Here is a 25,639-nt window from a genome sequence, read left to right as displayed (position 1 = left end):
TCCAGCTTTGATCCTTGGCTCCAACTGCTGACTCCTGAGCCAACCACTGGGCACAACCACCCACATGCTGGCCAGTGACACTTCCTAGCCCAGGGATGTATTTTCCGTTCCTTTCATATAGCTTTTTGATGGTTTAAATGATCATTTGCAAAATCCACTACCACACAATATTTAGCCTGGTCCACAGATTCAACACATTTTTGTGATTTCCCTCCCTTCTAAGAATTTCAGAAATAAAACTCTTTTAGTGAGAATTCCATCCTAGTTTTGCAGAGCAAGAAGAGGCAAGGATAAGATCTGAATAAAGAGTATTTGACCTTCAGGATACTTATCCAAACCTATAGCAAATTCTAATGCTTTGCAGGCTTGTCTATCATTGTGAAGTAAGTACAGGGTCAATGTTTCTCTAAGTGTTGTGTATTACTGCACATTCAAATTGAGCATGCAGTTCCCTGGTACACAACACTATTTTGAGCTTATAGCATGTCTACCATTAGAAGATCTCAGAGCCCATTACAAACACTAACGAATTAATCCTTGCAGCCCTTTGTGATGTAGCATTAGCCCCATGCACACAATGGGAAATAGAATAGCTTGGAGGTCGACTTGCTGAAGCCCATGGAGTCAGCATATGAAAGAAGGAGGAATAAAACCAAGATCTCTCTACTTTAATCCTGTGTTTTAGTCACAAGCATATCTCCTCACCACACCCCATTGTCCACCAGTTGTAGAATGGTACTTGAGTAGGGTCTGAACAGGAGCTGATTGAAATCTTTCACATTAAAAAATTGCCTTTTCCCCCCCAAAAAAATAAACATCACAAATGAAAACTTACACACTGTCCTATTTTCAGAAAGATAGTGTTTTGCATGACTCTGTTTGCAAAGTTATTGACACTTTTATCAAAACTTATCAAAAGGTTTATCGACATGTTTCATTGATTGAAAATCCAATTTTCAGCTAATGAAAAATTTCAACATTGTTTTTAAAAACATTTAATTAAAAACGATGAAAAAAATGAAAAATAGCTCCCTTTCAAACCTGTGAAATGGAAACAACTTCAACATGTCAGTGTGCCATAATTTTATTTTATTTGTCATATAAGATGTAGTGTGAACCCAAGACCTTCTGTGTTACAGGCATGAGCCTCTACATCTTTTAGCTAAAGGAGTAACTGTTAGACGGCAGACTCCTATCCTCTGTAGCAGACTCCTATCCTCTTATGTAAACCAGATGCTGGGTGGAGACAAAGGCCTTCACTCTCCTACCTTGGGTTGCAAATTCAAATCTAGAAACTTTTGATCCACTGGTCCGGAATTCCAAATAATTGTAGGGGACAACTAATGATATAACAGGAATCGGAGTGAGGTCACAGGGCTAAACGAAGGGAACCTGATGGGGACACCGAGCAGAGAACCCTGGACAGTGCCCACTGCTCCTCAAACAGGAGTCTGGTAGAAGGCAAATATACTGGTCACTGGATGAATAGTTTTCTGTTCCCTGAGTGATTAGAGCAGGGGCTTCCCTAGAGCAATCAGGAACCTGCTAGAACCAATTAAGACAAGCAAGCTAATTACGACACCTGGAGCCAATTAAGAGCTTCCTAGAATCAATTTTAGCAGGCAGGCTAGTCAGGACACCCGGTTTAAAGAGGACCTCCCATCAGTTAGTGGAAGGTGCATGTGATGGGGCAGAATGGCCCCGCACTGGGATTGAGAGAGTTAACCCTTCCCTGCTGGCAGAGAAAGCCACGCCCTTGAGGCTCTGCTTGGCATGCTCCATCCAGAAGCCAAGCATAAAAGCCTGCAGAACTACTCAGTCAGGGCTGGTGGCTGGGGAAGGAGGATGCCTAGCGGAAGATACAGCCCAGGAGTAGTTGTGATCCTTACAGAAGGGAACTGAGGAGCCAAGAAGCGGGCTCAGAGACTGGCAGCTGTTGGAGCCCCAGGGAATGCTGGGTGCTGAGCAACCTGAAGACCCTGATGCCACGGGAACTGTTAAATTTGGAGAACTGGTAGGAAGTGACCCAGGAAAAGGAAGGGAGTGGTATCTACCACTACTCTGAGGGCAGCGTGTTGTGGTAGGATTCCCAGCTAACCAGGGGTGGATCATGCCATTACTGACAGGGTCCTGGGTTGGAGCCCCAGGCTCCCCAACCGGGGGTCTCTAACCCCCCCCTTTGGAGATGACATAGTTCACTGACCCCTCTCTCTCCCCACAAGAGATAGATGGAGTCTGGCCGCTGGGCCACACTATCCCTCAAGGGGAAAAGAATGTAGAGAGACTCTGGCCATTAGGCCATGCTGCTTTAGAAGCACACTATAGAGATTCTGGCCACTAGGCCAAACTACCCCACCAGGGGAAGGAAGGGCAGAGAGACTCTGGCCATTGGGCTCTGCTGCTTTAGGAGCACACTATATGGACTCTGACCACTAGGCTGCACTATCCTACCAGGGGAAGTGGATTTAGAGGGACTCTGGCCATTGGGCCATACAGCCCTGACTAACAGGGAGGTAGTAAAACCAATATAGACCCAGAGAGGCAGAATTAACCTCACCCCACCCTTGAATCAAAGGGGTTGGCGAGGTACAAAACCCACCAAAGTGCGCAAGGAGCAGAGCATGAGAAGGTGTGCTGCTGGAGGACTGAAGAGTACAATCGTGATCAGGCTTCAAGAGGAAGATCCTGCAGTGAAGACAAAGAAGGTGTTGAGAGGAGGCCATGAGGAAGGAACCCAGGGAGTTGTAGCTGTTACACAGCTGATACAGGGGACACTGTAGACAGCTGCTATCCACAGTGCTCTGGGCTGGAACCCGGTGTAGAGAGCAGGCCTGGGTTTCCCCCATCCCCCCAACCCCTGATCGAACACAGGAGGAGTTTACCTGGTCTATGAGAAACACCAGTGGGACGGTCTAATTTGGAAAGGGATCTGGCCTGTCACCGACTCACTAGGTGGGACACAGAGACTGTGGGGATTGTTATCCATTTCCCACATGGCTGGCCAGTGATGAGGTTAGCTGAGTGAATGGCAGGTTTGAGCCGCTAGCAGAAGAGGCCAAACTGAGGGCTGCCGTGAACCTCTGAGGTGAGCAATTCAGCCAAAAAGCACAGGACCCACCAAGGCACACAAGGAACTTTGTCATAGTATGTATATATCATTACCTAGATAGGATCAGGTCCCCTAATCTTTGTGAAGAAACCTGCTAATTTTGCATGCACATGGAATGGCTCTAAAAACATGAATCCTAACATTCACAAAGGCTTAGGATAGCTGCTTAAGAACTCATTGAGCATCCACATTTAGAGTTGCTCTTGGGCATTGAACTGTTTGAAACTAAAATTAAGTTAGTGTGATAGTGTGGAGATGTAACATTCTTCTACAGGTTTGAAATAGTAGAGATAATTGTTTTATTAAAATATTTGCTCTTTTGCTCCTTACAAGGTTTTTGACAGCTTTGAAGTCATTCTATAGCACCATGCCAGCCATTAGTGCTTTGATTTCCACAATGCCTTTCTTTATTTAATAGGCCTGAAATATTGATTAACATTTACAGATTCAATTCCAAGCACTTGCCAGAGGTTACAAAAAGCCAGAGAGAGCTGGTTGTGCCAGTCAAATTCTGAGGTGTAATGAAATCCCCTACTGTGCCTGTCAACTTATCCAGTGTACAGGTCATTTCCCACAAGGTCTGCGGTGTTGAAAGAAGCAGTTTTCACTTCACACATTTCATAGGCGACAGAAAAATATGTTGCTACTATTGTATTCTCTAGCCCTTTGTATAAATTGAATAGACTCATTTCTTCATGCATTTTTTTCTTCCTCAGAGCTTTCTATATCAATATAAGAAAAATACTTTAAGTAGACACAGGCTGTAAATGTTTTGTTACTGTTGTCAAATAATCTCACAGTAACTAGGGCTAGAGATGGACAAGCCTCAAAAGGATCAGAGGTTCAGTTCAGTTTGGTTAAGTATCTAAAGGCTCATACATTTATTCAGACATTTTAAGGCTCCTTTACTACTTCCATTTTTCTCCCAGTAACACCCTTCCTCTCAATTTCTCCTGGTTCCACAACTGTCCTGAAGGCTCTGGTTCTCTCTCTTCCTCATTCTAACACATGACTCAATAAACTCCCCTTCCCTACATCCATTCTTCCACCTTTAAAAGGAGGGGCCTACATCTATGGAAACCTTTCTGGCCCCTAACCACTGCTGAATTCAAATTCAATATGTCCCAGGCTTCATTGTGCAACACACAACCTGTGAGGTCTGAAATCAGTATAGCATGATTAGGTGTATGAGGGACAGTCTTGTTTGACTGAATGGGGATTAGCTCTTCTCATCTGATTATGTAAATTGGCCAGTGGAATGACTTCCCTGCCCATCCTACCTGCTAGTCCTCACTTCATTTTCTACGCTACCCGTAGCATGCAGAAGTGATCCAGGACCATAAACTTGGGGGCTCAGCAGTCTTTGTGATGAGCCCCAGATATGGCCTGTCCCTTTCATTTATTAATTTAGTATCAGAGTTGACCAAAATCTCAGTTTTACCCACCCCACAATTCTCCAATAAAAGAAAAGGAATTATTTGAGGGTAAGACTTTTCAAAAGAACTTAAGGGAGTTACATGCCAAGCTACATTGGAATTCAATGAGATTTGGATGCCTAACTCCTTTCAGCTCCTTAGAAAAATTCTAGCTGTAATTATCACATTCTGTGTGTTATGTTCATGGCATACACACAAAGATGGTAGGTTAAAAACATAAACTACTCTCGCTGTAAGGCTGCAACATAACACTAACTCAGAACGATAACACACAAGAACCCCAAACAGAGACTGAGAAAGCAGGCTGCTCTCTAAAACAGAGGAGCTCAACTCACACCACCTTATGCTAGATTGGCTCTCAACAGAATGACTGCTGAAAACCCAAATGGCACGTTTTCCTTCAGAGTCCCCTAGTCTGCAACCAGGTCCAGGAAACTCCTTAAAGTATATCTTGTAATTTTTACAGTTTTCAATACATCACACTGGGGGTATAAGTTGTGTGGGTAAACCTCCCCTGTATCTTTCCCATGTGACTTCAATGCCTTTCACCAGTAATATCTTGCTGCCTTATATTTATTCCCCCTTGCTTTAATTTTTTTCCATTGACTTTAAGCTTGACTACACCTTGGAAAAATTAAATAATTGAGCTTTTTTTTTTGTTTGTTTTGTTTTTTTAAAGAAATGCCATTCATGCACACCCAGCTGCATTTCTAGGTTCCTGCTAATCTTATCACACACATCCTCACAACAGGAATAAAAACCCCGCTAGTTAAATCTCCTGATTTTTGGAGTAACTATTTTGAGCTACATTATAGGCAAATCTGTAACATTCTCAGCATGTTGACATACTAGCAACCAGAGCTACCCCTGACTGCAGCAATGCTCTGGGCATGAATTTTGACATTGTTCTGTGGGCTGAATTATGAAATAGGCTTTAGTTGGGTGATTGACCATATCTTGTGTAAATCAGCTGTAATGTATTTAAACTAGTGGCTTTCAAATAGATTTATGCAGGGATTGTGACAAAACTGATGGGAATATAAAAATTCTGAGCTGCCATCTGGAAATGGAATAGCCATTAACATTTGTTCATCTCTTGTTATCTCTCTTTTGTTATTGTCATAAACAGATGGTTAAAGGTTAATGTCTCTTTTACCTGTAAAGGGTTAAGATGCTCAGTGAACCTGGCTAACACCTGACCAGAGGACCAATGGGGGGACAAGATACTTTCAAATCTTGGTGGAGGGAATTCTTTGTTTGTTTTGTTCGTTGTTCGCTCTTGGGGCTAAGAGGGACCAGACGTACACCTAGGTGTTCCCAAACTTTCTGAATCAGTCTTTCATGTTTCAAAATTGTAAGTATAGCCAGGCAAGGTGGATTAGTCGTATGTTTGTTTTCTTAACTTGTAAATGTGTCTTTTGCTGGAAGGATTTTTACCTCTGTTTGCTGTAACTTTGAATCTCCAGCTAGGGGGGAGGGGAGTCCCTCTAGGCTATATGAATCTGAGTACCCTGTAAGCATTTTCCATCCTAATTTTACGGAGATAATTTTTACTTTTTCTTTCTTTAATTAAAAGCTTTCTTTTTAAGAACCTGATTGATTTTTCCTTGTTTTGGAATCCAAGGGATTGAGTCTAAACTCACCAGGGATTGGTGGAGGGAAAAGGAAGGGAATAGTTAATTCCTCTTTGTTTTAAGATCCAAGGAGTTTGGATCTGTGTAGCTTCCCAAGGCAACCCAGGGAGGGGAAAGTCGGGGGGGGGGAAAGAGGGGGAACGGTTTATTTCTCCTTGTTTTAAGACCCAAAGGGTTTGGGTCTTGGGTTCCCCAGGGAAGGTTTTGGGGAAACAGGAAGTGTGACAAACACTATATTTTTGGCTGGTGGCAGCGTACCAAATTTAGCTAGTAATTAAGCTTAAAAGTGATCATGCAGGTCCCCACTTTTTGGACCCTAAAGTTCAAAGTGGGGAAAACCCCTTGACAGTTATCTTGCCAGTATTTTTTGTTTTGTTTTTCCTAGAGGGTGGGTGCATTCAGCACTCTTTCTGGAGCTCTGAAAATCATCTCAATTTCTCTTACTTTAAAATGAACTTCCCAGGAGCTACATCACAATCTCCATTACTTGTCTGTAGACTTGAGAACCTAAGCAGAACCTCTCTTAGACCAGGTACAGGGATCAAAACAGAGCTTACCCCTTCATCCATATGGAAGACAGACTTTTCAAACCTGGGGAAAGAATTTTAGTGTGGTCTATTGAAACTGATAAACTATCCCTTTAAGTTCCTCAGGGATGTCCTGATCCTGCTTGCAGGGTAAGGGACTCTGTGGGAAGCATGTCTCTGCCTTAGGGAGCAGCCTACTTTGTCTCTGTTTTGAGGTTCTTGTGTGTTTTCTGGGTTCTAGATTCTACAAGGAAAAAAGTAGTGCTACCTTGCAAACTTCCAGAAAGATAACATCTAAAAATACTCTAACTTCTTTGTACGCTGTGAACATAACATTCGGAACCTCCTAAGGGATATAGGAGCATAAATTCCCTTGAAAACCAAGGGACTTCTGTTCATAAATCACCTGAGATGGTTTTGAAAATCTCCCATCAGCTGTCTAAAATCTAGATCAATCAATAAATAAGTGAATGGGTTTTTCAGAGATGCTGAGCCCCTGCAGTTTCCTTTGAGCTCAGGGGGTCTGCAGGTGCTCATCACAAATTCACATATGTAAATGCACAAATACGGATTTAGGTGCATAACTTTAGGCACCCAAGTTTGAAAAAATTAAACTTGAGTGCCTCTGCACCCCCTGCACTGGGCAGCAAGACACTGGGCACCTGATTTTAAAAGCTACCACAGCAGCTCCTCTTTGTAGCACTCCACAGGAGACTCTAGTTATTTTCAGTTGTGACTTAAAGGGGACCCTCCAGTGCCCATTGAGTCAAGCCCAAAATGAACATTCTGTCTTAGATTTTCAAATCCTAGCTGGGGGATTTAGAGACCCAATACACATTACCATTAATGGGAATGGGTCATTGAAATCTCTCAGGTGGCTTTGAAATTTTCAACCTATGTTTATGAATGTACATCATTAGTTTATAAGATTTTATTCCCCTCCTTTTGGTTTAAATGGACAATGCTAGCTTTGAAGGATAGTGCCTTGTAGAGTGTATGGATTTAATCCACTGAAAGATCAGAAGAAAGACAGACTAGTTAGCAGGGATGTGGGGGGAGAGGGAGGAGTTAGAATAAATCCTAAAAGGCCTGCTTCTAAAATTATAATTCTGAGTCCATTTTACAGTAGAATGGAAGAAACCCTTTGTGTTTGAGTTACTGATATATGTTCCATAAAGCTAATAGAATAGGTGCTGCAGGCTATGTGTTCATCTCTCCCCTTCTCATAGCACATGCTTTATGGCCCCTTCATGCTACCAAAGCAATGTGAAGGGACCTTGGTTTAAATGAGAATCTAGCCCATGGATTCCTGTTTGAGTAACTGTTTGCCATTGTGAATAAAAGGATTCATAAACTATTGTCAACCTCAAAATCTTCATAAAATCATTAAGTTAGGTCCCAAACAATCATGAGACAGGCTTAAAAACATGAGGTGTAACTAAATAATAAACATTTGGTCTTTTTATTTGTCTTCTGCTTTTTGAGCCTTTAGTGTTCACTTTTTACAGCTTTTCTCCATATCCATTGGGAGTTAGAAAAATATTTTTTCTTTTATATGAAAGTGGAGAATCTCACAACTCCAGTAGGTGGGACTTTAAGAAAAATTGCAACTAGTGTGAGAGTTGGGATGAAAATCATGAGGGTTGGCAGCATCATGACCTGAACCTTTGTGACCAGGGCAGAGGTGAAAGTAAGCCAGTACGCCGTGCCGGACCAGCTTCCCCAGGCTCGGGCGGCGATTTAAAGGTCCTGGGGCTCCCAGCTGCAGCCAGAGCCCCAGAGCCTTTAAATCAAGATTTAAAGGTCCCCCCTCTTCCAGTTGAGGCAACACCTCTTCCCATTGAGGCCACACTCCTGCTCAGGACTCCAGTGTACTGATAAGTCCTTTAATTTACTTTCACCCCTGGACTAGGGTGATAGTTGAACAGTATCAACAGGGCCCCATTTTACCTCAGAGGGTCCTGAACCCCCTGAGAGAAAATGGCCGAACAAAATAACAAAGAAGCCATTGAAGGATGCAATTCCTCACCCCATTAGAACTCTCCTGCTTCCACAACCTTGAGAAAGATTTCGTGGCTCTTTATGCCACTCCTTTTACAATATTCTTTTATTAAAAATCATCATGAAAGTTCATCTAATAAAAACTTATATAAATGTCACTCTAACAGTGACAAACATCAATAATTGCTACCACAGATGAACGGAGAATGGGAGAAAATGTGTCGTAAAAGTTAGGTAATAGTCAAAGCCAAATTTAAATTTAATCATATTCACAACCCTTTCACGTTTGTGTCCTTCAGATATTCCATGATTTGACATTCACTAGAAATAAAGATGGTTGACATTTTTTAAGAAAGTGGGTGTGGGGTTTTCTTTTTTTTCCTTTTCTTTTTTCGTTAATTGCACTTTTTTTAAAAAAAAGGTTATATTGAAGAAATTCCAAAATGAAATGTTTTTGGTTTCAACACTTTGCCTATTTTTTCATGACAACTTTGAAAAAAAGGGGGGGGAGGAGAAGTGGGGAGGGAAATTGAAAAGGAAAAAAGCAAGAAAAATTGTATTGACATTTTTCAGCTTTCTGGTTTTAGTGTGGGGTTATTTTTTCCTTCTTTTGTCATTCTTTCCCTTTCCTCTCTTTTTCTTCCTTCTAGTTACAATTTGTAGTACAGAACAAATTGCAGATTGTATATTCAGTTGTAATATTCACAATTCTCAGTTCAAACAATATTCAGATCAAGAACGACTTCCTGAGAAATAAATGAATATTTTTGAATAATGAATACATTTAATAGTTTTATTATCTGCTCATTTTCAATTTGCAAATATAAGGAAAAGATACAATATGTCAAAAATGTATTTGTTGCAAATTACTAGAACAGAATCATTTTTGCCTGAGATCAGCCCAAAGCAGAACCCCTACAATCTCGAACTTTATAGCGGCAGGTTTCAGACTGTTAGACGTGTTAGTCTGTATCAGCAAAAAGAACGAGGAGTACTTGTGGCACCTTAGAGACTAACAAATTTATTTGGGCATAAGCTTTCATGGGCTAAAACCCACTTCATCAGATGCATGCAGTGGAAAATACAGTAGGAAGATATATATACACAGAGCACATGAAAAATAGGTATTGCCATACAACTCTAACAAGACTAATCACTTAAGGTGGGCTATTATGAGCAGGAGAAAAAAAAAGCTTTTGTAGTGATCATTAGGATGGCCCATTTCAAAAAGGCTGACAAAGGAGGTGCTGTCATCATCACGAATAGGTCAGAATATGAACAAGAGACTGCTTGGCAGCTCTCTAACATCACATTCTACAGGCCATTACCCTCTGATCCCACTGAGGGTTGCCAAAAGAAACTAAACCATCTGTTCAAGAAACTCCCTGAAAAAGCACAGGAACAAATATGCACAGACTCACCCTTAGAGCCCTGACCAAGGGTATTCTATCTGCTACCCAAGATCCATAAGCCTGAAAATTCTGGATGCCCCATCATCTCAGGCATTGGCACCCTGACAGCAGGATTATCTGGCTATGTAGACTCTCTCCTCAGGCCCTATGCTACCAGCACTCCTAGCTATCTTTGAGACAACACTGACTTCCTGAGGAAACTACAATTCATTGGAGATCTTCCAGAAAACACCATCCTGGCCGCTGTGGATGTAGAAGCCCTCTACAGTCTACACCCAACATTGCACACAAAGATGGACTACAAGCCCTCAGAAAAAGTATCCCCAGTAATGTCACGGCAAACCTGGTGGCTAAACTTTGTAACTTTGTCCTCACCCACAACTATTTCACATTTGGGGACAATGTATACCTTCAAGTCAGCGGCACTGTTATGGGTATCCACATGGCCCCACAGGATGCCAACATTTTTATAGATGACTTAGAACAACGCTTCCTCAGCTCTCATCCCCTAATACCCCTATTCTACTTGTGTTACATTGATGACATCATCATTTGGACCCATGGAAAAGAAGCCCTTGAGGAATTCCGCCATGATTTCAACAATTTCCATCCCACCATCAACCTCAGCCTGGACCAGTCCACACAAGAGATCCACTTCCTGGACACTACAGTTCTAATAAGCCATGATCACATAAATACCACCCTACTGAATGCTATACTTACCTGAATGCCTCCAGCTTTCATCCAGACCACATCAAACAGTCCATTGTCTACAGCCAAGCTCTAAGATACAACTGCATTTGCTCCAATCCCTCAGACAGAGACAAACACCTACAAGATCTCTATCAAGCATTCTTAAAACTACAGTACCCACCTGCTGAAGTGAAGAAACAGATTGACAGAACCAGAAGAATACATAGAAGTCACCTACTCCAGGACAGGCCCAACCCCGTCACCTTCAGCCCCCAACTAAAACCTCTCCAGCGCATCATCGAGGATCTACAACCTATCCTGAAGGACGATCCATCACTCTCACAGATCTTGGGAAAAACCAGTCCTTGCTTACAGACAGCTCCCCAACCTGAAGCAAATACTCACCAACCACACAACAAAAACGCTAACCCAGGAACTTATCCTTGCAACAAAGCCCGTTGCCAAATCTGTCCACATCTGTTCAAGGGATACCATCATAGGACCTAATCACATCAGCCACACCATCAGAGGCTTGTTCACCTGCACATCTACCAATGTCCCTCTGCCATGTACATATGCCAAACTGGACAGTCTCTACGCAAAATAATAAATGGACACAAATCAGATGTCAAGAATTATTACATTCAAAAATCAGTTGGAGAACACTTCAACCTCCCTGGTCATTTAGTTACAGACCTAAAAGTATCAATTATTCAACAAAAAAACTTCAAAAACAGACTCCAATGAGAATCTGCAGAATTGAAATTAATTTGCAAACTGGACCCCATTAAATTAGGCTTGAATAAAGACTGGGAGTAGATGGGTCATTAAGCAAAGTAAAAACTATTTCCCCATGCTAATTTTCCCCCCACTGTTACTCATACCTGCTCATCAACTGTTTGAAGTGGGCCATCCTGATTATCACTACAAAAGTTTTTTTTTTCCTTCTGCTGATAATAAACCACCTTAATTGATTAGTCTCGTTAGAGTTGGTATGGCAACACCCATTTTTCATGTTCTCTGTGTGTGTGTGTTTGTGTGTGTGTGTATGTATATGTATATGTGTGTATATATATACATAATCTTCCTACTGTGTTTTCCACTGCATGCATCCATCGAAGTTTTAGGGTTTTAGCCTATGAAAGCTTATGCCCAGATAAATTTGTTAGTCTCTAAGGTGCCACAAGTACTCCTCAAACTTTTTTTTTGGAGCTGAAATCCAGACCCAAATATATATATATAAAATTCTGCAATTTGGTCCTATATCTACTTTTTATCATGCAATAACTATTTCTATATATGTATTTGCTGCAAAAGCACATGGGACTCTGTGTTTGTTGCAAAAGGCTGACCATACCAATTCCAGTAAGGAAAAAACATTGTCCTATACTGTAAACAAAAAGCAGCTGGACTGTGCTGATGAGCTCCAGAGAGAGAACAGTTTATGCACTGTTTGATGTAGCTAGGCATTTGTGTATTGTCTGATTCTCAGGCAGTGTTTTGTTTTAGCTTGCAACTAGTATTCTTTGCAACAAGGTGTATGCAAATAAACTTACCATGAGCTCTTGCAACAAGTTATTTGCAGCACAAACTAAAACAGTTATAAACTACTAAGATGCCCCTAAACTGGCCTGAGAATTCTCCGAAGAACAGAGAACAGCTGGACTGCACAAGTGGTCTCTATTGAGAACTGAGCTAGCTTCCAGATGTAGTTAGCTGCCCTGTGTTTTAAGCAGACACTCATGAATAAAGTTCATTGATCAGGAAACATTTCTTGTTGTCTAGGCTGTGGTCACCATTTGGAAAACATGAAGTCCATTAAAATGATTTTGTAGCAACATTGTGGTGGCAAAAAGACTTTCACATAGTAATTTGCTGTATTGTAGCCATGTTGGTCCCAAGATATGACACAAACAAGGAGAGTGAAGTAATATCTGTTATAGAGCACCTTCTGTCAGTGAAAGAAACATGCTTTCACGCACCTTGTCTCTTTCCTATAGTAGTTACAATGCACTGGCTATCATAAAAATTACAAGGACAATCGACCCTGCAGCTTAAGAGCATAAACATATTATCAGCTGGGTCAGGAAGATCTTTTTCTTCCTCATATTAACCAGGTCTTATAAATTCTCTTTTCTCTGAAGCATCCAGTTATTGGCTACTGTTGGAGACAAGATGACAGAGTAAATTGTCTGTCTCATTTGTTCTGACATGTATCTTGATATTCCTATCTTTAAATTCATTTAGGAGCTAGACCAGTCCAAATGGCTGAAACATGCTGTACTATAATGACTTTAAATGTGATGAATGAGTTGACTTTGGTATATTGCTGTTTTTTATTTAGACACATCCATTTATTAAACTGAATTTTGAGAAAGCAGTCAGGATCTCCTCAGCTTTTGTAAAAAGTGTATGAAATCTCCATAGTTCCTTAAGGCAAACCATCTTGTGCAAGTGTCAAAATAATAAATAATTTATTTAAACATCTTAGTTAACAAATTTTGCATTTAAATTGCAATCAGTTTGAATATAGCTTAGATCAGAGGTTCTCAAACTGTGATCAGTGGACCACCAGTGGTCCACGAACTCCATTAGTTCCCTCTAACGTGAGCAAAACAACAAAGCCCCATAACTTGAAAAATTTAAAATGAGGCTGGACAAAACACTAGAAAATTCAGAAAATAACCTTTCTTTGGCAGGAAGATAGATTGAATGATACAATAGAATTTCAGAATCTAGAGTTGGGAGAAGACCCATGAACACACCAAGCACTGAAACAAACTACCAAAGGAAGGGGTGGATTTTCCATCACTTGATTTATTCGGGACTGGATACCTTTCTAGAAGATATGCTTTACTGAAATATAAGGTATTGAGCTTAACATATGAGTAACTGGGTAACTTCTATGGACTGTGTTATGTGGATGTGAGATCAGATAATCTAATGGTCCCCTCTGGCTTTAAAATTTGAGACAATGTCTAAATTCAAGACCCACTAACCATTAAACGGCTAGTGCTGGCTGAAAACCAGATCTCAACTTTTAGGGAAAATTTCACAGGAATTTCATCCTCTTTTTATTCTCCTTGAAATTTGAAATTTTGAGAAAAAGTGTCATTGAAATATTGACCAACTCTATAATAAGCTAACATTATATTTCCTGTATCTGATCAGGCTGGGTGAAAATATGTACAATGCGCATACAGTGCCCCCAACAAATTAGATTCAACCATAGGACAAATAATGATTAATTCCTCACTGCCTAGAAGTCTAGGACAAAGCTTATGTTCTCTCCATATAGGACTTAAGTGGTGTATAGATTTAGTATTAACACCCATGCACTGGGTCAAATAGCCTCCCTGACCATATTCTAAACTTCCATAGCAGACTTCTACATGAATGTTTTTTAAAGTATCATTTTAATTTTCCTAGTGTGGTTGCAGACAGATTTTCCCAATGTGTCCTACACTCTCTGTGTCATCTACATTAATTTAGAATGAAGCATATTCGTGTTTAGTTGTCCAGGGATTAGGAAAATAAGACATAATGTGATCATCTGTTAGGTACAGCAGTCAAAATTGTGGGATTTTTTTTCCTCTTCCTCTTTTGAGCATCAGCTAAGGTGAAGGTATTTCAAGATGAAGGCCTTTATATTTTGAGGAACAAAACAAAGAGATACTGCAACAGCATATGTGAGCTACATGTACCCTGAGGCATTTATCATAAGGCACAGTTTAGTTTTGATTACATCATTCTGACAGCTGTGTATAGGAAAAACGAATGTACTGGGATTGTTGTCAGGGACCACCATTTGTTTCTTTTGCTCTGTAGAAGGAGTGGTGGGGTTTGCTTTGTTTTTTTCTTTTTTGTTTATATTGACCAGGAAGGTCATCTAGTGGAATTTCATTTAAATGTCAAGAACAACCCAAAAAAGTAAACCTAGCTCTGTATTCACAGCCTAAAATTTTCAAACTAAAAAGCAAAAACAAAAAAGTCAATTTTTTATATGTACTTGCCTGAAGAGATACACACAGGTACGTTTGATGTGGAGATACAATTTAAAATGACCTTCTACAGAGCTCGGCTGCTCAGAACAAGAAAAATCCATCACTTTAAATGTCTGAAAAAGTTCATTATCCTTTCTCTAGTCTCTGTAGAGCATTCCTAAATTAAGGCATGGTAAATAATATATTGATTTTGCATCACCAACTATGAGTGAAAATATGGAACTGTAAAATTGCTGCTTTTCATTATAGGGGGAAAATGAATGGTAACAGAACTACTTTTTTTGTTAATAAATTATTTCCAGCTGCGATGCCAATATTTGACTTTTGGGGACAGATTTTCAGCTAGTTCAATTGGCATAGCTCTGATGTCAGTGGAGTTATGCCAATTTACACCAGCTGAAGATCTGGCCCTTTATTTAATATTATTAACATTATTAATATATATTTTATATGGTAGCACCCAAAGATCTCAGTCCTGACTGAAGTCCCATTGTTCTGGATATTCTCTAAACACAGAAAGAATCCCTGCCCTGGAGAATTTACACACTGTGCTTTAGGTGAAAGTTTAGTATTAATCTCTTTATTCCTGAGTGGTATTTTCATATGATGGAATCTCCTCTGAAGAGAGAAACTTATTGATGATTGGATTGGGGTGGTAGTAGGAGGAAGATGGTAGGAGTGGAGAAGCAGCCAGCAGTGGAAAGGCTGGGTGAGGCTAGAATGGCAATTGTAGATGCAGGGGAGGTTGATGAATAGAGTTGATGAAAGAGAAATGAGGGTTGGAGTGGTGGCCGGGAAGATTGGGTAAAGCAAGAAATGTATGAGGGAGCCAGCTGGGTGCAGTTTAAAGGATGATGGGGAGGTGAAGTGGAGCAGGGTTTGTCTGCAGGCACTAGGGAGACTCTGGCATGGGTGCAGCCTGCCTTACTCTATGTAGACATGGGCCAGGATCTCCCTTTCACCGTAGAATAGCCTGAGTAGCAATCCACGTACATAAGGGTTCCCTCTTGTAAAAATACAAAATAGAGAAAGCTCTTGGTGACTAATGCTAGGCCAAGGAGGTTTAAAAACTGGATCTTCTGGTCTAAAATCAGATCGGTGGTGACAACAATATTTTTAATTGTTGTGATTATTATAATTATATTGTTGTAGTATCAAAGTCTGGGACCCATGGGGCTAGGTGCTGTACAAATATATAGATGACTCAGTCCCCATTCCAAAGAGTTACAGTCTAATTTAACCATAGCGAGAGTGTAAAAATGCAATTGGAAAGTACATTTAATTCATACAGTACATCAGTTTACTAAGTGACAGGTTGCTTTTTCCTACATTTTAGGTAAAAAATGGGATGGAGGGTATTTTTCTTCACATTTCTCCCCTCTGGTGATATTTGGTTTGCTTTCTGCAGCAGCTGGAGCTGTGCTTGTTGTCTCAAAGATAAAAGCTGCTGCTGCTTCTTATTTTATCCAGCATTCAACTTAATGATCCTGTTTGATAAATATCTTCAAAGCATTCGCTTTTTGCACAAGATGAGAGCAAAAATGCAGAGCCCTGTGAACTCCCCAGTGAAAGGGCCATGAAGTAAGGCAGTAGCAGCATCAAGACTGTGATTTACTCTGGCACTGAGATAAAACTTCCTGAGGTCTGGAAGTGCTACACTGGCTTAGTCCCACCACTAACCTTCCTCACCATACCTAGATGCAGCATTCTACTGTCTTGGACGCTCAAAGTTAACGCATGCCCTTTGTTCAAGGCCAGCAAAGCACTTTCGAAATAAAGTGTGTCAGAACATGCCTGAAGCATCACTTTAAAAACAGGGAGTCTCTCAATATCCCTGCGAGGCAGATAAATACTATTATACGAATTTCACAGATGGGCAAATTTGAGCACAGAGAGGTGAAGGGCTAGATTCTGCTTGGTGCTGGGCTCTGCTGTGTTAGGAGATAAAGAAGGTGGAGAGAGCCTTTTTCCTCCAGAGCAGCAGGGCAGGATCTCTACGAGAGAGCACAATGAGAGTAGGACTGTAAGCAGAGGGGCCCACTTTCTGAGTTCCCGGGGTGTACTCGACCCCTGCTGTATCCCAGGCCATGCCCCGACTCTGCCTCTGCCCCACCTCTTCCCACCCTTACCCCACTTCTTCCCTCCCTCCCCCTCACAGTGCCTCCTGCTCACTGCTGAACAGCTGATCCATGGCAGGGAGGAGGTGCTGGAGGGGAGGAGCTGAGTGGCAGGGCTGCCAGTGGGTGTTGAGCACCCACTATTGTTTTTGGAGCACCCACGGAGCTGGCACCTATAACTGAAAGGACTGGTCTACACTAGGGGGGGTATCGATCTAAGATATGCAACTTCAGCTACGTGATTAGCGTAGCTGAATTTGAAGTATCTTAGATTGATTTACCTCAGGTCCTCACGGCTCGGGATCAATGTACCCAGCTCCCCGTGTCAACTCTGCTACCTCTGCTCTCTCCGGTGGAGTTCCAGAGTCGAAGGGAGAGCGTTCAGGGATCGATATATCGCATCTAGATGAGACACAATATATCGATCCCCGAAAAATCAATTGCTACCCACCGATACGGCGGGTAGTCTGGACGTATCCTAAGTGAATGCACCCATATGTCATATCCACAAAGTGTGGTTTGCTAGCTGGAGAGCATGTTGAACCCCGCAGCTGACCAGTATAAACACTGAAGTCACCAGTACACGTGATTCAGAGACGCATACTGATTCTCCTTAAAGTAGCAGTATAATGTGCTCCATCACCATCTGTCTCTCCAGCCTTCCTTAGCTCACCTTCCCTAGGCTGGCAGGATTGGAATAGCAAAATTTATGTCAGTACTGTCCCTTTATCCCCCTCAACCAAGGAAGAATCTATCCACCATTGTCTTGTCAAAGGCCACACAGTGTATCAGTGGAAAAAGGACCCAGGAGTCCTGATACCGAGTCCTCCCGGGCTTTAATCGCTAGCTCCACCCCCTCCCAAATAGTAAAGTGGAAAAGGCTTTGCTTAACTGTTTTAGACACTACCTGGAAGAGACAGTGCAGTACCGATCGGGTGCCTTGAACTTTAGAAGTGAAAGTTGGTCCCGTCAATAATTCCTCCAAGGAGAGGATTGCTGGGTTTGACCTAACTTTTTCAGTTCGCCCAATGTGAATTTTTTAATTGCCTCGTTAAGGGAAAATGGCAGCTGACAATTGTTTTGTTCAGAATCACAGAGCTGATAATGCTCTGTCCATGAAACTGAGGATGTTAATGAGTCGTGAGCTGATGTTTCCTCACACTCAATTGTGCACAGTATACTTCATAATCTGAGCTTGTCATTTTCATTCTGTGGGAAAAATGCTTTTCTTTTCATGGTAGACTTCTCTATAAGTGTATAATTATATCTTGATGTTCCCTGTGATTTGTGCCTTATTCAGCTGATTAAAAATCCCTTTTTAATACATGTTCATTATATATTTTCTTTTTCTTTTCTTTTTTCACTCCACATGATGTGTTGTTTTATATAAGCTGCTTCACAATGTCACCATGACTTAGGGAAACTTGCCCATTCCCATCAAAAGAAGCACTGCAAGGGAGTTGGACTGTTAGAACTTCAAATGAACATTTGAACTTATAGTGCATGCTGTTGCCTGTCTACTAAGGTCATCATCCTGAAACAGGATCTATGCAGGCAAACTCTTAAGTTCACATGGGTCCTACTGAAGACAATGGTGTTCTGCATGGGCAAATGGGTCCACTTATATGGGTCCAATTGCAGAAACAAAGGCTATTTATTATTTGTTTTCCAGTAGTGTCTAGGAGCCCCAGTCATGGGCCAGGACCTCTTTGTGCTAGACACTGTACAAATAGAACAAAGAGACAGTCCTTGCTCCCAGAGGCTTATAATCTAAACATAAGACAATAGATGGATTCAGTCAGACTATGGGACTAAAAGGTAGCAATGAGGCAATATTGGTCAACATGACAGGCAGTGATCTCAGCAGAAAGTGAAAAACTGCATCACAGATGTATTACAAATAGCAGAGTCAATGTACAGACATTTTTTTATTGCTATGGATGCCATTTTGTGCATCTAAATTGCAGGTTCGTATTCTAACAGGTAAATATTTAAATATTTGTCTGTCTAAGTACATTAGGTACTCACTGCCCAAATGTTAGGATTTCTGCCTGCAGGAAGCTTCAGGTGCGAACATATGGAGACATTTCACATGCAACAAAGGCTAGGCTGAGGTTCTTTAAGGAACATGAGCAAAAAGGAGCAGCAAACAGGGGAGTTTTGCAAGAGAGTTCTCCAGGTGAAGGAATAGCTGACTATGTGATCCTTGGGATGAGTTTGTCTGTTTCTTGCAGAGCCAGAGCTAGGGATAAACAGACTAAGCAATCACTTAGGGACCCGAGCAGCTCAAGGGGACCCTCCCCCCTTTGATTTTTTAATATTTGCTGCTGGGGGATATTCCTGCTTAGGGCCCCCACTGGGCTAGCATCGCCTCTAGTTTCTTGTGTTCTTGATTGCTTGCCATGTATTGCTTGATTGAAGATTATAGTGTGGTCTGTTTTGGGGGCTGTGTGCTGAGCCAGGAGGCCTGCTAGGCTAGGCTGAGATCTTACTAACAAGGCTCTAACCTGCCATATTTTGATCCCTCCTCCCTTTAGGATCTCTTGTAGGGGGGCAAGGTAACTCGGGGGAGAAAGGGTTTAAAAAGCCAGCTCCTAATGGTTTGTCCACATTGCAATTAAAAACCTGAGGCCTGCCCATGCAGCTGACTCAGGTTCATGGGACTTGGGCTGTGAGGCTCATTAACTGAGGTGAAGATGTTTGGACTTGTGTGCAGCCCAAGCTCTGAGATCTTCCCACCTCACAGGGCTCAGCTCCAGCCTGAGCCCAAATATCTACACTGTTATAAAACAGCACCTAATCCCAAGCCCCGGGAGGCTGAGTCAGTTGACGTGGGCCAGCCACGAGTTTTTAGACATACCCTAAGAGACCAGAGGAGCTAGTGAGCAGAGGAGTTCTGTGAGGAAGTCGACAGGAAGTATGAGAGGCGGATACACCTAACAAACATAGTCTAAATTGAGGATAATAAGCGCCCTTCTTTCACCCCCCCAAAGAAGAAGAATTTCTGAAAAAATGCACCATGAACTCAATCATACACCTGAGATACATCAATGATATTTTCACCCTCTAGACTGATGACTTAAATTCCCTCATAGATTTCCACCACAATGTCAGTAACCACCACCTGATCATTAAACTCTCTGTGGAACACTCCCACACCAGCATCAAATTCTTGGACACCCCTTCATATAACACAGGAAGTAGGTGGCCACTTGATGAAATTAATAGGCAGCAAGTTTAAAATAAACCAAAGGAAGTACTACTTTGCACAACGCATATTAAACGTATTAACTTGTTACCATGGGATGTTGTGAAGGCCAAACATAACTGGGTTCAAAAATATTAGGTAAGTTCATGAAGGATAGGTTCATCAATGACCACAAGCCAAGATGGTCAGGGGGACAACCCCATGCTCCAGGTGTCCCTAAACAGCCAATGGCCAGAAACTCAGACTTGACAATATGGGATGGATGACTTGAAATTGCCCTGTTCTGTTCATTCGCACTGAATCATCTGACACAGTCCAGTGTCACAGACAGGATACTGGGCTAGATAGATCATTGATCTGACTCAATATGGCCATCCTTATGTTTTGAGCAGATCCTATATATAAATGCTGTTGTTTGGCAGCAAGTTAATCTAGTAATAAACTACTACAAGAAATCCATTAGCAGACTGTGGGTGAATGGTCTGGGTGAAGTATGAAGTTGAAGGATGTAGGCCAAGATCCTCAGAGGCATTTAGGCTCCTAATTTCTATTGAACTCAGTGGACATTACTGATACCTTGATATTGCTATAAAATACCCTTGAAGCTCTGGGTCTTGATGCCTTCAGATCACCAATGGTCTATTAAGGCTCACCCTAGAGTAGCTTATTGCTGTCAGGGAGTGAGTCATTCTTAATAATATTAGCTTAAATGTTCAAAAGTACAAGTGATTTTGGGTGCCTCTATTTTGGCTGAAACTCTTGAAACCCCATGAACAAGCCTGATTTTTAAAAATGCTGAGAAGGGTCAGATTTAAGGGCAGGCAACCCAGGCAACCATCTGGAGTGCTGGGTTGGGTGGGGGAGGGGCTGCGCACTGGGCTCAGGGTGCTGTTTTTGCTGCTAGCACGAAAAGAAAATAGAAAGTTTGAAGTAATGATTTTTGCTCACTCATTGACCCTGTTCGAGTGTCTATCGAAGAAAGGTCTGGACAAATGAAGCACCATGAAAAGATCTGGGGGAGGGGGAGCATCGTATGACCTTACTACGCTGCCCATGGACAGGAAAACACTCTTGAACAATTGTATGGACCATCACCTGATGCTGACACATGGGAAATGTTCAGACATTAATGATAAAGACCTCTATGTTGAATTGGACAATATCCATCACATTTTTGCAACATGGGAAGGACCCTCCACTCCAAGTTCTCCAATTTATTCATGATGCAGAGCTGAAGAACAATTTTCATAATGTGTGGATAGCTTTGAGGATTCTGCTCACGATACCAGTCACAGTCACGAATGGTGAGCGCAGCTTTTCAAAGTTCAGGCTCATTAAAATATATCTTCAATTGACAATGGAGGATGAGATACTGACGTCACTACCAGAGATAGGAGTCAAACTGAAAGAGAGCTGTGGCTTAGCACCTACCCCTCTGGCAAGCATCTCCCATTGGCTAGCTTAGGCAGGGAGCTGCCTAAAGTATTGACTTTTGTAGATTGAATTCTAAGGTGCCTGTCTCTCCCTGTTCATAGTATAGGGCTCCTAGGTGCTGAACAGGCATGGAGGGTAAGGTCCAGATCCTCAAAGATATTTGGGATTCTAACTTACTTCCATTGATTTCAGAGGGAGTCTGGAGCATAAATACCTGTGAAAATCTGGGTCTAGCAAGTCTGTGACAAAGCCAGGACTAAAGTCATTTCCCCTGAGTCCCATTTCAAGTCTTAACCACAAGAGCATCCTTCCTCATCTGCAGCATGAATGTTAACTCCCTCTCTAACTCAGTGACATTGCTCTGCCTGCCTGCTCCTTAAACAGTGTAGTCAGAGAGAATTTAGCATGACAAAATGCTTGTATTAGGCTTCACAATGTATTTTGAAAGAGTTGTGACCATCATTATCAGTAGCAAAATCAGCACTGAATGCATAACCGATGATCCTTTGTTTGCCAGTTTTGTAGGTTTTTTAATAAATCATTCATGCAAATTCTGCATTGGCTGATTTGATGTGGTAGATCTGACCTGATCCCTTTTAGATATGAGCTGAAAAGTTAAAAACATAATTACAAGATAAGATCCCAAATTTTTAGTAGAATACAGGTGTATATTTAATTATATAGGTACTGTATAAATTTTTAAATATTCAAATCTCCCTACAGTTATCTCCATTATTAAAATGTTTCACAGAAATGGTCTAAAGTAAAGACCCAAAATAACACAGCTTTAAATAGTTCTAATGCAATGTTTGGTGAGATTGCTGTAGAGTATTATTGTATCTTTTATAAGAATTGCCGTTACCCCACTTTGGCACAGCTCCTCAGAGGTATTCAGGCTCCTACCTTTCATTGATTTCAGTTGATCCATTGATCTAGGCCTTCATGTCAACACAATTCTGTTTCTCCTGCTATAGCCGAGGACACCACTGACTCATAGATTCATACATTTTAAGACTAGGAGGAACCATTACAATCATCTAGTCTTACTTCATACATAATGCAGGCCAAAGGACCTCATCCAATAATTTCGGCATCAAGCTAAAAAGTTCTGTTTGAGCTAGAGCATCTCTCTTAAAAAGACATCCAGTCTTGGCTTAAAGATTGTAAGTGATGGAGAATCCACCGCATCTCTAGACAAGTTGTTCCAATGGCTAATTATTGTCACTTAAAAATGTGCACCATATTCCTATTCTAATTTTGTCTTCCTTCAGCTTCCAACTGTTGGCTTTTGTTATACTTTTTTCTGACATTCTCTTTGATAAACTAATTAGACTGAGCTTCTTCAGTCTCACTACAAGGCATGCTGTTGTCCAGACCTAGAATAATATTTGTAGCATGCTTCTGGACCCTTGCAATTTCTTTCAACTCCTAAAACAGAGGAAGGAATGAGGTTCCTACACTAAGATTCCTATGTTTTGAGGGTGTTTTTCTTTTAACTTTTGTTTTTCTATTATTCCTTTTATGTGAACATAGGAGGAAAGGGTTAGAGTAATAGAATCACAGGGTTAGAAAGGAAAGCAAAGATCATCTAGTCCAACCCCTGCCAAGATACAGGATTCGTTGTGTCTAAACCATTCAAGACAAATAGCTATCCAGCCTCCTTTTGAAAACCTCTGATGAAGAAACTAGCACAACCTCCCTAGACAGTCTGTTCCATTGTCCTACTGTTCATACAGTTAAGAAGTTTTTCCTGAGATTTAATCTAAAGCTTTTGTGCTGTAGTTTGAACCCATTGCCTCTTGTCCTGTCCTCTGTGGAAAAAGAGAACAACTTTTCTCCATCTTTTTTATGGCAGCCTTCGAATATTTGAAGACCAGTATCATATCCGCCCTTAATCGCCTTTGTTCCAAACTAAACATACCCAGCTCCTTCAGCCTTTGCTCATATGTCTTGCATTCCATCCTTTTGATCATCTTGGTCACTCACCTCTGGATTCTTTCCAGTTTCTCTACATGCTTTCTGTACATTGCTGATCAAAATTGGACACAGTACTCCAGCTGAGGCCTAACCAACACCGAGTAGAGCGGTACTATCACCTCCTATCACTTGCATGTTATGCCTCTGTTAAATACCTCAGTGGTTTGAGCATTGGCCTGCTAAACTCAGGGTTCAATCCTTGAGGGGGCCATTTAGGGAACAGGGGTAAAAATCTGTCTGGGGATTGGTCCTGCTTTGAGCAGGGGGTTGGACTAGATGACCTCCTGAGGTCCCTTCCAACCCTAATATTCTTTGAAATGCAACCTAATATCGCATTTGCTTTTTTTGCAACAGCATCACGTTGCTGACTCATGTTGAGCTTGTGATCCACCACAGTTCCCAGATCCTTCTCAGCAGTGCTGCTGCCAAGCCAGTTTTCTCTCCATTCTGTATTTGTGCATTTGGTTTTTCTTCCCTAAGCTGTCACACCTTTCATTGTTTTTTGTTGAATTTCATTTTGTGTAGCCCAGTTCTCCAATTTATCAAGATCCCTCTGAATTTTAGTTCTGTCCTCCAAAGTATTGGCACTCCTCCTCCCTGCTTTGTGTCATCTGCAAACTTGATCAGTACACTGTCTATATCTACCTCCAGGTCATTAATAAAGATGTTAAATGACACCTGACCCAGAACAGATCCCTGTGGAAACCCACTTGAGACCTCCCTCCAATCCTATAACATTCCATTAATAGTTATTCTTTGTTTGTGGTCGTTTAACCGATTATATATCCACTTAATGGTAGTTCTGTTGAGCCTGCATTTCTCCAGCCTACTTATCAGAATGTCATGTGGGACTGTGTCAAAAGCCTTGTTGATGTCCAGGTATACTATGTCCACTGCATTTCCCTCTAGCCACCAAATCAGTTACCCTGTCAAAGAAGGAAATGAAGCTGGTGTGGCATGATTTGTTCTTGGTAAATCCATGCTGGCTGCTTGTGATTACCCCTTCATCCTCTAGGTATTCCCAAATTGAATGTTTTATCCATTGTTCTAGTAGCTTCCCAGGTATCAAAGTCAAACTAACTGGTGTATAATTCCCTAGCTCTTCCTTTTCCCCCTTTTTAAAGATGGGCCCTATGTTAGCCCTCATCCACTGAGCAGCAGACCCACACCGTCCTTGATCTTTTTTTTTTTGTCTGACATATTTGAAGAACCTCTTCCTGTTGTCTGTAACATTTCTTGCCAGCTGTAGATTATTCTTTGCCTTGGCTTTCTGATTACGTGCCTACATGCTCACGCTATTCCCATGTATGCTTCCTTGGTAACATGCCCTCCTTCCATTTCCTGTATGTATCCCTTTTAGTTTTTAGATAGCTAAAAACTCCTTGTGCAGCCAATTAGAATGAGAGATGATAATTTTCCAAGAGCTGTAAAGATTGCAGTGCAGGAAGGGGACTATTTGAATCTGAGCAGCTAGTGGGGAAGCAAACTAGAAATGCAGAGGGCACAAAAGGAAAAGTGCATGCTGTGCAGATAATTTTCAAAGTCATCGATGGGGCATCTTGAGGGAGAGGCAGGCACTGGTTTCTTCAAAGGTGTGGAAACAAACCAAAAGGTTTTAAATAGGGAAAAGTATGTGCTTGATTGCTCTCTCTCTCTTGTAGGTGCCAAGTCTGTTTGAGTCTCAAAGATCTGATCTAAGAGACTGTAAGTTTGAATGAGTATCTGTAGCTAAGCTTTTACTTGCATTGCTGAGACTTTTTAAATAGTTTTCAGTAATGTCTCATGTATTGTCAGTTTTGTTTTGTATGTTTCTTCTGTCTTTTGCTTGGCTTGTACATAGAGCAAATTTTCCTCTTGGCCATATTTTGCCTTTATGTAATCTCAGTTAAAATCAGACTTGCAGACTCAGTGGGCTAAAATAATCTATAGTGTAATTTATGGAATTATAGCAGAGATCAATTTTGTTCATTGACCCCCCCTATATTTGTTCAGTATCAATCAAATGTTGTCTCCCAATTAACAGGGTGAGAGGGTTGCTTCAGTTAACCATAAAGTCACAGGGAATGTAATTATTGTACTGATTTCTG

The sequence above is a fragment of the Gopherus evgoodei genome, chromosome 1, assembly GCF_007399415.2.
Source record: "Gopherus evgoodei ecotype Sinaloan lineage chromosome 1, rGopEvg1_v1.p, whole genome shotgun sequence".
In the NCBI taxonomy this organism is placed as follows: domain Eukaryota; kingdom Metazoa; phylum Chordata; order Testudines; family Testudinidae; genus Gopherus; species Gopherus evgoodei.
This window is presented reverse-complemented; position numbering follows the sequence as displayed.